The sequence below is a fragment of the Bubalus kerabau genome, chromosome 5, assembly GCF_029407905.1.
Source record: "Bubalus kerabau isolate K-KA32 ecotype Philippines breed swamp buffalo chromosome 5, PCC_UOA_SB_1v2, whole genome shotgun sequence".
NCBI lineage: Eukaryota > Metazoa > Chordata > Mammalia > Artiodactyla > Bovidae > Bubalus > Bubalus kerabau.
The window spans coordinates 6,129,910-6,143,191 of NC_073628.1; the positions used below are offsets into that span (position 1 = coordinate 6,129,910).

A 13,282-nucleotide genomic window follows, 5' to 3' on the forward strand; every position below is an offset into this window, starting at 1 on the left:
TCCCCCGGTGGCCCTCCATGTGGCAGCGCAGCCCTTGACAGCCTCCTGCTCTTGAGGTTGCCCCTCCTGCAGGAGACGCCACTGATTGCACCGACCCTGGCGCCTCTCAGCCTGAATTCCGAGGCCCCTGATGGTCTGAGAGCGCGCCCTGGCCGGGCATGGTCCTGGCTTCGTGCAGCGGCCCGCCTGCATTTCAGACGCTGATATACCTCCCTGCTCCACCCAGAGGCCGGCCAGCCGCTGCCCCCGTTTCGCAGCCAGGGTTCCTGGCTCAGGGACTGCGTTGCCCAGAGCTCAGGCCAGTGCTCAGCATGGGGATTCCTTTGCCCGGGGATTTTTCTCAGATGACCCTTCAAGACCCATAAGCTCTTCTCCATCCTGAGATTTTTCCATGTCCTCACATATCCTAGGTCTTGGGCCAGCAGTGGCTGTTTTCCACCCCGAGATGGCATTTGCTTGGGCCGAGTGTAAAGGCAGATGGCATGAGTGGAAATGCCCCTGGACCTTTGACAGACTCTACCCTCCGCAGACTCCACTGGCCTGTCCTCTCTGCTCTCGGCCTCCCGTCTTGGCTGACAGAGTGAATGTTGTCACTCTGACTGGCATCCCTGTGAGGAGAAGAGGGGCAGTTGGGTGACGGTCCCAAACCACCTCCCTTATGGAACTGAGAAACTGGGGCCCAGAGGAAGCTAATGAGCAAAATCCAAGATTCCGACCCCTTTCCTCTCCCTCCCAACCCCCCACCGGGCTGTCATCTTTTATTGTGTGTCTTCCCCAAATCCATCCGTTGGAAAGGAAAGTTAGTCGCCAGGAAGGGCCTTCTTCTCCCAGATCATCTAATTTGTTAAAGCTTGCTTGGCTTCTCAGTCCCTGCATCCTTCCTGAGTCCCCAGAGCTTTGCTTAGTTACCGTAACTAAGACTCTGCCATTGAAGGTTCCTGCCCTCCCCTGTCCTCCTCCTCTCCGTCTCCTTGGTGATCTGGAGGGAGGTGGATGTGGCTTTTTTTTTTAATGCCAGAAGGCAAAGCTCCTGGTCATCTCAACATGCCACATTGCTGCCATTGCTCACCCCTCATCCTGATTTGCCTGCAGGCCAGGGGCAGGATGGGGCAGGCTGGGATGTCCAGGGCTGCTATAAGTACATTTCCACCAGCTGTGTGTTGCAGGGGCCAGATGCCATGCCGCAGCTCCTCTTCTTATTGACATCCTGGCTGACGCCTGGGGAAAATTCCATGGTCTGGCCGTGCTGAGTCATTGCTGAGTCATGCTTTGTCTCTGAGGATGTGAGCGTCACCTCCTGCAATGTCTGTCACTGGTCAGCCCAGGGTCTGGCTGCAGTTGCTATAGACTGAGATCCGTGTTGCTAATCTTTTCGATTTGCCCATCACTGTATGCTTCTCTGAGTGCTTTTTCTAACGTGCTGTTTTATCAATACAAAATTTATTAATCTTAAATCATTCATAATAAGTAGATTCTTTATCCTGGAAAACATTCCTCTCATGAATGAGGAAACTGAGGTTTGGAGAGACTAAGTGACTTGGTTAGTTTTGGGTGATTGGTGAGTGGCATGTTGGGGTGAGATTTTTTTTATCCCCTTACCCTGGATTTCTGTGTAATGCAAAGATTTTTCAGAAGTAACTTTGGTTGAAAAAATTGAGTTTCAGTTTGTTTAAGTCACAGACTCAAAAATCTCATTCTTCCTTTAAGGGCCAGTCTTTTACATTTAACTTTTAAGTGTAGCCTACAAATCTTTCTGTTCTATTTGTGATTCTAGAAAATGTTCACAATCATTTTAAGGGACCTTTGGGTTAACACTTGATCCATTTGCAATCTTAACTCATATGAAGATTTTAAATTGAGTTTATGAATTATATTCAGCGTCCTTTAGTTACTGCAGTTTTCTGATTAACAAAATCTTCCATAGTCCTGTAAATCTAATAAACTGACTCTTAAATTTTCTTATACATTCCTATACTGTCTTGTCTTATTTTTTTTACACAGCTTGATTGAGGTATTTTTAACATAAAAATTGCACATACTTGAAGTGTATGATTTATATTTTAACATATGCATGCTCTTGTGAAATCATGAGCACAGTTAAGATAGTGATTGTCCAAAAGTATCCCTTGGTTATCCCTCCCACTCACTCCTCTCTGCTTCTGCCATCTCCAAGTAATCACTAACTGCTTTCTGTTGTTATAAATTAGTTGGCACTTTCTGGAATATTATGTAAGTGAACTCGTATGGTATGTATTCCATTTTTGTCTGGCTTCATTCACTCAGCATAATTATTTTGAGCTTTGCCCATGTTGCGTGTATCAACAGTTCTTTCAACGGCTGAGTAATATTCCGTTAGTGGACATCCCACGATTTGCCTGTTCACCTGTTGTTGGTCATTTTAGTTGTTTCCAGTTTTTGGCGATTTTAAATAAAGCTGCTCTGACCCTCTGTGTACAAGTCTTTGTATGGTCACATACTTCCTTTTCTCCTGGGCACAGGCATAGGAGTGGAGTGGCCGGATGGTGTGGTAGGTGTGTGTTTAACTTAAACTGCCGAGCCGTTTTCCAAAGTGCTCGTGTCATTTTACGTTCCTACCTGCAGCGAGTGAGCTGGTACCTCCATCCTCACCAACTCTGGAGATGGTCAGTGTTTTTCATTTTAGCCATTTTAAAAGGTATGTAGTAGTATCTCATGGTGGTTTCAATTTGAATTTCTCTGGTGACTAATGATGTTGAACATCTTTTCATATGCTTACTTGTCATCTGCTAATACTGATTTTAAACAGTAAAATTCCAGCTTAGGAGAGGAAAATGTGCTCCACTACAGGGCAGGGCATTAAGTGGCAGAGGATAGTTGAAACCTAAGCCTTAAAAAAAACATTTGACATGGCAATTTCAGCTCTAAAAATGTCACCTAAGGTATAATGGGATAAGCACACAGACATACCCGGCTGTTCGGACCAGCACTTTTATGGCAAAAAGAAATGTGAAACCGGTACTTCCCTGGTGGTCCAGTGGTTAAGATGCTGCACTTCCAGTGCAGGGGTTGCAGGTTCAAACCCTGGTTGGGGAATGAAGATCCAACATGCCATGCAGCCAAAAAAAAAAAAAAAAGACTCTTTAAGGGCTTTCCTGCTGGCTCAGTGGTAAAGAATCTGCCTGCAGGTGACAAGGGACACCAGTTCAACCCCTGGTTCTGGAAGATTCCACACGCTATGGAGCAATTAAGCCTGTGTGCCACAACCACTGAGCCCACCCCAATGAGAAGCCTAGAGAGTAGCCGTTGCTCCCCACAACTAGAGAAAGCCCAAGTGCAGCAGTGAAGACCCAGCACAGCCCATAAATAAAGTAAATAAGTAAGTAACTCTTTAAAAAAAAAAGTGAAACCACCAAAATGTACATGAGAAAAGGATTGCAACATATGTAATCTTTTATTGCCTCATACAGTGCAGCTTTAGAAATAGCCCACATACCTTATCAAACTGTGGCTCTGATCTGTTCCCACAGAACAGGAGCCATGATGCTTTTACTGGAGAAAGGTAAAACAAGGTGTATAACACCTTACTTTTGGTTATCTAGGAATGTCAACACCTCATTTGTTATTTGGAAATGTTATTCCAGGTTTTTTTTCTGGATGCTGGGATTATAAAATTATGTGTTTAAAAAATTTTTGCTGTGTCTTTTAAATCAGAGTTTTGAAAAATTTAGAGCAATGTGGCATTTATAACACTATTTGGAGCTTAAGATCAAGTATAGAGTATTTAAGTATCAGCCTTCTTTTACCCATATATATTTCAAAAAGTTGTTTATGGGTATGAAAACCTCTTTTTAAATGCCATACGAGATTTAGATTCCTGGGGAATGGTGTAATAAGGACTTCTGAAAGATAGTCCTCTGTATAAGAAAAGAAAACTGGCAATAACTGGCAATATCAGCTTGTTCAGAACTCTGTAAATTAACCAAAGGCTTGCAGCAATCCAAGGTACATTTATTCAAGAAAAATGGCTGAATCTTGTTTTCAAGAAAAAATTATGAGGCATGTAAAAACAAGAAAGAATGGCATGTACAACTGGAAAAGATGCAATCGGTAGAAACCATCCCTTGAGGAAACTCAGACCTTGGACTTTAAGCAGAAGATTTTAAATCATCTGCTGAAAAATATGTTTAAAGAACTAAAAAAGTATGAGAACAGTACCTCACCAAATATGATCAGTAAGTGATAGAAATAAAATTCTGGAGTTGAAAATTATGGTAACTAACGTGAAAAAAATCACTAGAGAAGCTCAACAGCACAGTTGGGCAAGTGGAAGAAATGGCAAACTTTGTTTTGCCCCCTTTGTTTTTTTTTCCTTTTTTAAAGGCCTTGCCATGCAGCTTGTGGGATCTTGGTTCCCTGACCAGGGACTGAACCCACACCCTTAGCAGTGAAAGCGTGGAGTCCTAACCACTGGACCGCCAGGAAACTCTCAGGATCAGCAGACTTGAAGATAGGTGTATTGAGATTAAACACTGAGGAACAAAAGGGAAAAAGAGTGAAGGAAAACAAACAGAGCCTCAGACATCTGCAACATACACATGATGGGAGTCCTAGAAAGAGGGTAGAGAAAAAGGAGCAGAACGAAGTTTGAAGAAATAATAGCCCCAAACTTCTCAAATTTGATGAAAAATAATAATTTAGGTACCCAAGAAGTTCAGTGAACTCCAAGTAGGATAAAATTAAAGAGATTCACACACAGACATGCCATGATCAAAGAATCTTGAAAGCAGAAAGAGATAAGCAATTCATCAGAAGGGTTGTTTTTTTTTTTTAAATGATACAACCACTTTAATTAAAAAACATTTTGTCGTCATTCCACAGCATGTGGGACCTTAGTTTCCTGACCAAGGAACATGTCAATATAGTCCCTAAATGACAATTACTCAAGCTACTTTCATACTTAACCTGTAGGAATTCTTTTACCAAGTTCCCTCTGCAAGTACTTTTAGAAATACCTAAGGAGTGCTTCGGAGAAGGCAATGGCACCCCACTCCAGCACTCTTGGCTGGAAAATCCCATGGATGGAGGAGCCTGGTGGGCTGCAGTCCATGGGGTCGCTAAGAGTCGGACACGACTGAGCGGCTTCACTTTCACTTTTCACTTTCCTGCATTGGAGAAGGAAATGGCAACCCACTCCAGTGTTCTTGCCTGGAGAATCCCAGGGACAGGGGAGCCTTGTGGGCTGCCATCTGTGGGGTCGCACAGAGTCGGACACGACTGAAGCCACTTAGCAGTAGCAGCAAGGAGTGCTTGTTGTGTGTTCCGCCAAACTTGGACATAGTTGGGGCTCAAAAAATATTTGTTGAATGAAATCTACCTGGATTACTTATTTTCTCGGCCAGCTGTCTATTTACTCTTCTTCATGTAACCTAGTTCTACCCGTCTCAGCTGTGTCCTCTTTCCTCATACTATTGATATTTTGCGTTCAGATCTACGCAAACAGATCTATCACATAACTTCTCAAAGTACATCTTTTGAAAATACTATCAGATATTTCACAAAGTTTTACTGAATGCTTGGGAATCGCAGAATGGAATTACAACACAGGAAAGAAAACAAAAGTTTTTTTTCTTTTTTTTCCGTAAAGGTGAATCAACCTTTACCTCTAGAAACACGGAGCGACTACTGTCATCTGCTAATAACAGCCTCGCTTCTACCCGTTGGCCATCAAGTTTCAACAAATACTGGGGTCTAATCTCAGCGTACCCCAGGATGCTATGGAACCAACTGCTGATGTTCTGTTGTTTTTGTTGTTAATAATATTCCTTATAGTTTTATTCTTTATTGGACATTTCTCCCTGGGACAGGTTAAGGTCATGATTTCATTGTCAGGGATGATGGATCAGAGGTTCGGAGGGGTCCAGAGACTTATGTAAGAGGCAGAGCCGTGTTTCAGTTCAGTTCAGTTCAGTCGCTCAGTCGTGTCCGACTCTTTGCAACCCCATGAATCGCAGTACGCCAGGCCTCCCTGTCCATCACCAACTCCCGGAGTTCACTCAGACTCAGGTCCATCGAGTCAGTGATGCCATCCAGCCATCTCATCCTCTGTTGTCCCCTTCTCCTCCTGCCCTCAGTCCGTCCCAGCATCAGAGTCTTTTCCACTGAGTCAACTCTTCGCATGAGGTGGCCAAAGTACTGGAGTTTCAGCCTTAGCATCATTCCTTCCAAAGAAATCCCAGGGCTGATCTCCTTCAGAATGGACTGGTTGGATCTCCTTGCAGTCCAAGGGACTCTGAAGAGTCTTCTCCAACACCACAGTTCAAAAGCATCCATTCTTCAGCACTCAGCTTTCTTCACAGTCTAACTCTCACATCCATACGTGACCACTGGAAAAACCATAGCTCTGACTAGACGGACCTTTGTTGGCAAAGTAATGTTTGGGAAGCAGCAATTCTGATTCCTGGCCTTGAGTTCTTCCTGCTGTCCCAACAGAATATCAGAGCGTGATGTCTCAGTGTCCCTGCGCACAGGTCTGAAAAGACCAACCTGAAACTCTCCGACTTCCTATTTGATCTCCTGATCGGTGTTGGCTGCTTTGGCCCCAACGCCGTTTGTTGTCACTTGGGCTTGTGGGAGTCTTCACTCAGGGCAGGGCTCTCCCCCCTGCCATGTTGCCTAAGACCTTACGGCTTTCCTCAGCCTTTCTGGATTTTTACTATTTTATTCTAGTCGGTTGCTAAACAGCTGTTTTTGTTTTTGCTGATCCGAACCATCTTTCCATCCCTTTTTACTTCTGGTATTCTTAAATGGCAGTTTCAGTATTTGGCAGAATAAATCTCCCGTGATCGAATCCTGACTTTTTGCAGCTGACTGAATGGTTTAAGAAAGGCGAAAGTTGCTACTGTGCATTATTCCAAGGAACCGTTTGTTCCCTCCTCAAGCCTTTGCTGAGCATCTGTGGTAGGCACAGCTGCTGGATGCTGTGAGGCCACAGAGCATCCGACCACGTGGCCCCGGCCGAGGTGGCTTGTCCTGAAGAGATGAGGATGTGTGTGCCGGAACAGAATTCACGCTCACTCTCGTGGTGACTGGTTGAGGAGAACAGTCACAGTTGCCATTTACTGAGCACGGTTTCTGTGGCCAGTGAGATGCTCCATGCAAAGATGAGTGTAGAAAATTACCAGGGAAGTGGTATAGCCATGGTTGAGTCAGGGAGCTCGGGCTTAGCCTTTTACCACTTAGCCTGTCACTTCTGGCAAGTTCCGTAGGCTCTGCGAGCCTTGGTTTCCTCATCTGTAAAATAGGGGCAGTAAGACCTTCCTCATGGGCTGTTGGTGGGAATGTAAATTGGTACAACCACTATGGGAAACAGTATGGAGATTCCTTAGAAAACTAAATATCGAGCTACGATATGACCCTGCAGTCCCACTCCTAGGCATATGCATCTGGAGAAAATCATGATCCGAAAGGATACGTGCACCCCGCTGTTGATTGCAGCACTGTTTTACGATAGCCGAGAAATGGAAGCAGCCTAAAATGTCATTGACAGAGGAATGGATAAAGAAGATGTGACATGTAAATATGCAAAAGAATATTAGCCATTAAAAAGAATGAAATAATGCCATTTGCAGCAACTCGGATGGACCTAGAGAGTGTTATACTGAGTCCAGTAAGTCAGAAAGAGAAGGAGAAATATATGACATCCCTTATATGTGGAATCTAAAAAAAAAATGATGCAAATAAACTTATGGAACAGAAAGAAACTCATAGACTTAGAAAAAACTTATGGTTGCCAAGAGAAGGGATAGTTAGGAGGTTTGGGAAGGTCATGTACACACTGCTTATTCAAAATGGATAACCAACAAGGACCTAGCGTATAGCACAGAGAACTCAGCTCAGTGTTATTTACCAGCCTGGATGGGAGGGGGATTTTGGGGAGAATGGATACATGAATATGTACAGCTGAGTCCCTTCACTGTTCACCTGAAACTACCGCAGCATTGTTAATCAGCTATTTCCCAAAACAAAACGAAAAGTTTAAAACTTGAGGAAAAAAAAAAGACCTTCCTCAGGGGGCTTATTGGAGGGATATAGTGAAATAACGTGAACCGGCACTTAGTGGACACGTCCTAGCGGTGGCTGTGGGGATGGGGCCCGTGGGGGACAGTTCCAGGAGGATTCACTGTGGAGAGCAGAACATGTGAGGCCAGGGGCCTGTGGGTTGCAGGGACTGGGTGGGAGGAGGACTGGTCAGGAAGGATGTCTTGGGAGAATTGGCCCAGAGTCACATCTGGGTTGGTGGAGAGGCAGACACGGCACCCAGGCAGTGGCACAGGGAGCAAAGTCATGTGCTGAGAAAAGCCAGGCTTTGAAGGGGTGATGCCCCCAGCCTCACTGGCAGGAGGCAGGCGATGGATGATCTATGAGGATGGAGATTTGTGTCTGCTTTGTTTTCCGCTGAACCCGCAGGACCCTGGCACTTAGTTGACAGAACGGATACTGTTGGGGAGTAGTGAGCATCAGGGCTGGGGGCTTCTGTGTGTGTCTAGCTGCCTGTTGGTATTTTAGGCGAGAAGCCGTGGAGATGCTTGAGCTGGTGACCCCTGCCCACCCCCACCCCAAACCCACCTCCCGCCAAAGGTGAATGGGGTTTTGAGAAAACTCTGGCGGCAGTGGGCTGGTTGACTTGGCATGGGGAGAGGCAAGAGGTCGGGGGGGAACCAGCTCTGAGAGGGCATTGCTGCAATTCAGACCTGCTGTTGCTGCGTGCGTGGACCAGGGAAGGGGTGGCCATGGGAAGGAGGAAGCAAACACAAAAGAATGGTTGTCGTGGGGCAGCGTGGAGAGAGGACTTGGAGAGCTCTAATTTGCAACTCTGCCTCCATCCTGAAATGCTGAGCAGGAAAAGCAACCCATTCATACAGTCAAAGGACTGACGTCAGGGGGAGTGGTCGTTGCTTTTGTTCAGTCACTCAGTCACGTTCAACTCTTTGCTACCCCATGGATTGCAGCACACCAGGCTTCCCTCTCTTTCACTGTCTCCTGGAGTTTGCTCAAACTCATGTCCATTGAGTCGGTGATGCCCTCCAACCATCTCATCCTCTGCAGGGGAAGTGGAAAGGCATAGAAATAGGGAGTTGGAATGGGGTGCCATCTTTGGAGATGAGCTATTAAGCCGAACTCAGAATTCCCTGAGCAGACTGAGTTTTCCTGAGACCAGAGTAGTTAATCTTGAGAAAACTTACCTGGAGAAAACACTAGAATAGACCAGGGTGGGGTGTGGCATGCGTGCTGATGAGAGGGAAGGGCACGGAGCCTGAAGTCACAAGTTAGAAAAGGTCTGGGTCTAGTCCTGTGGTTGGCCTGTCTCTGTTGTTTTTACAACCCCAGTCAGTTTTCTTTCCCTTCATGGCTCACTTCTCCAGCTGGAGAGCACACACAGCTTAAAGAGGCTTTCTCTCCAGTGGGCGGATGAAGGACATTTCTGGGGCAGAGGGTTTTGGATTTGGAATATAGCTGTTCCTAGCAGCCCCATGGCCCCAGAGGGATGATTCAGTCACTGCCTTTTTGAAATTTTTGTCCCAGATCAGCCAGCCCAGCAGAGTAAACCCAAGTGGCTGATGGGATCCCAGTCAGGGATCTTTGATGGTGGTTTTAACCTACAACATTTCAGACACCAAATGTGTGCTGTTTTTTCCAAAGCCAACAAATTCTCTGACATCAACTGGGTGATCTATACTTGAGTTTGGTTCTGATACTAACCACCTGGAGTTAGTGCAGATACCACAGGTTAAGGGTTCAGTCCCACAAGACTGTCCCTACTTCAGCCACCTGTATAGTAACTACTACCTGTACTTCTGACCAACTGGTTATAAATAGGGGATTCCCACCTAGGTTTGATAATTTGCTATAATGGCTCATCAATTCAGTTCAGTCACTCGGTTGTGTCCGACTCTCTGCAACCCCATGGACTGCAGCATGCCGGGCTTCTCTGTCCGCCAAGTCCCCGCGCTTGCTCGGACTCAGGCCTATTGAGTCAGTGATGCTGTTGTAGCCACGCGTTCCGGGAAACAAGCTCACTCAGCAGGACAGTGCAGGCAGTGGAGTGCACTGCATTACACCGGCGGGCCCAAGGCAGAGTCTCCTCTTAGCCAAGGATCCCGACCAGTTTTTGTGAAAACCTTATATACCCTAAGTGTACTTGCTCAAACCCATCTCCCCAAATTCCTTGAAACTAGTCTGGACAAGGTAAAAGAGAGATACGATCAAAGTTAACCCATGATTCATGTGTCACAAGACTAGGTAAACAGTGGATATTTATCAATAGGCCTGTGGTCACATCCCGATAAACATAATGGAATTTATGACTTTGTTCTGTTACAGAGATAATTAGCATATTCTTTTAGGCAAGAATAAAGGAGAGTCCAAGTACAAGTCCTGAGGTTCTTTTATCTGGGGTTTTGATTTTCCATTGGTATGCCATTTCTATAGACACCGGGCACAAAGTTCAGAGTCCACTGGGAGGGTGACCATGCGTGTAGCCTAATGTTCGCAGCCTGGCCTACGATGGAGTCCAGCTCTGTCTGTTTCCTCCTTCAGTGCCATTCAACCATCTCATCCTCTGTCGTCCCCTTCTCCTCTGTAATGGCTCATAGAACTCAGAAAAGCACCTTACTTATATTTACTGATTTAATTTAAAGGTTACAAATAAACTGCCAGATACAGGGGTACTTTAGGTGAGGTCTGGAAGGATCCAGGAATAGGATTTTCTGTCCCCATGGAGCTGGGGTGCCTCACCCTTCTGGCAGTCACCAACCAGGAAGTTCCTAGAACCCTGTTGTTTAGGGTATCTATGGAGATTCCACTGTGTGGGCATCATGGCCATTGGTGCTTAACTCAATCTCCAGTTCCTCTCCCTTTCCTACAAGTCTGGCGGGAAGGGCGGAAAATTCCAATCCTCTAATCACGTGGTTGCTTCCTCTGGCAACCTGCCTGCATCCTGAAGCTGTATCTAGGGGCTCACCTAGAGTCAGTGTGTTAACATAAATGCAGGTGGTTGAAAAGGAGTTTTGCGAATAACAAAAGATGCTCCTCTCACCTCATCATGCAGGAAATTCCAAGGGTTTTAGAAACTCTTGCGCCAAGAACCTAGGACAAAGACCAAACATGTATTTCTTATTATATCACAACATCACAGGATCTTTGTAGGATTCTGGGTTTCGATGGGCTGGAGTTGTACCCTTGCCATGAAATCTTGTGAGATGACAGAGGACCTTCCACTCTGAAACCTGAGATTTGGTGAAACAGTTACTGATAAGGCTAAGGAAGCTCAGGTATGACCCAGGTAACAGCTTTAGAGGCACCACACTTGGACCTGGTAGAGTTTTTTAACAGGTTACCAAGCAGCAACCCAAAGGATTAGGACTTGACTTTAAAAAGTTATATATTTTAGCTCAGTACTACTTGCGCCTGGTACAAATGTCTAAATGTAGAATAATCTTTTGCTTTCTCTACCTTATAACCTGATTCAGCTCCTTAGAGCTGGTTAAAGTGTCGTATCCTTTTAGAGATAATGTGGCCATTTAAAATAGAGTATATTTCCGTTCTTTTTTCCCTCCTACATTCTCTCTCTGCCTGTGTGCTTTTCATTAATCAGTGTGTCTTGGAGATCTTCCCATATCAGGACAGATGTCTGCCTCATTCTTTAACAGCTGTGTAGCATTCCATAGTTTTTTTTTTTTTTTTTCTTTTTGCCGTATGTTTATTGCAAAATATATCACACAGAAGACTTTTTTTTTTTTTGGCCATACCACCGGGCAAGTGGGATCTTGGTTCCCCAAATAGGGATGGAACCCACATCCCTTGCATTGGAAATACACAGAGTCTTAAGCACCAGACCACCAGGGAAGTCCCCAGAAAACATATGTTAAACAAGTACACACACACACACAACAAAATAATACAATGAACATATATGTTCCCTTCCTCCAAGTTAAGGAATAAAAGGTTATGACCATAGAAGTCCCCTGAGTGCCCTGACCCCCACGACTGTTCTGCTTTTGTAGTAATCATTCTTTTGATCTTCTCGCTAGTTCTGCCACTCATGAACAATTTCTAGATAATGTATTATTTAGCTGTGCCTGGCTTTGAACATCATAGACCTGGAGTTGTACTGTAGTTTTCGCGTTGCATTTGGATTCCCGTCCAGGAACACGTGTGACTCCTTTAGTTTTCACGGCCATGCAGCTTTCCTGAGTGAATGCACTACATGCGCCCATCCTTTCTGCTGCCAGGAAGCCTGTCGGCCGCTCCCATGGGTTTGCTCTTAGGAGTAACCCTGCTGTGCACATTCTTATGTGGTTTCTCCAAGTTGTAAACTAGAAGTGGAATTTCTGCCATGTCTAACTCTTCCTGGTTATACAAAACTCTATTTGTGGTTGTACTAATTTATGCTTCTTCCCACCAACAGTATAGAGCATTGTTTTCTGACCACCTGTGTGGTGGAAATTTGAACCACAAATCTGTGATGGTTGTCTTGTGATTGCAACTTCTTAGGGTGAGTTTTTTTGTTTTTCCAACTGCTCAGTGCCCAAGAGAGAGACACTTGATTTTTCATGCAGGTAGCTTTTGGGGGTGAGGAGGAGTAGATCAGATTTATTTCTGCTTGACTCATTTTCTGAGGGAGCATCCTTGGCAGTCCCAGCTTCACTGGCGTAAGGTCTTTTTTGACCTCCCACCTTGGGTGGGCTCTGGGCTCTGCCCATGTGCCCTTTGACACTTTGAAAGCTGAATCACAGGTTTGCCTTGATTCTGCCAGTGCCCTCAGGGCAAAAATATCAATGTTTACTTGCCTGTCTGGGTTTCTGTCTCTGTTCAGATTTTGGTCCAAGTGGTGTTCCTTAGGTTCTTGCTAACTTGTCTATGCTTTTAAGAAATAAAAATTAAATGTATATACATAAAGGTATTTTAGATACCTTTAGATAAAAGGTATTTTATCTAGCATTTTTAGTTGTTTTTAGCAGGAGAGATGAATGGTTATCTAGCCCAGGTAGAAAATCTCTTGTTTAAAGTAGTGGTTCTGAGATGGAGTCCCTAGGGATATGGCTTCCATTCTCATGGGTCTTCGGGTTTCACATTTGAGAATAAGACCACCAGCATCACAGTGATATTTTGGAGGTGGTTTGGGCTGTTTCATCAGAATTGTAGTACATTGATGCTGGGGTCCGGCCAGGTAATCTGACTCACTCATTTCAAACTCACGTGACACTGATTTGTCCAAGAGGCCACTTTGTGAGTTTATAATGGA

The 13,282-nt window shown here is 45.0% G+C and overlaps 1 protein-coding gene across 9 annotated transcripts in view; it reads left to right on the top strand.

Moving 5' to 3' along the window:
• Positions 1 to 13,282, top strand: part of PC (pyruvate carboxylase) — a 103,340-nt gene that overhangs the window by 5,133 nt on the left and 84,925 nt on the right. The gene's annotated exons all lie outside the window — the stretch shown is intronic.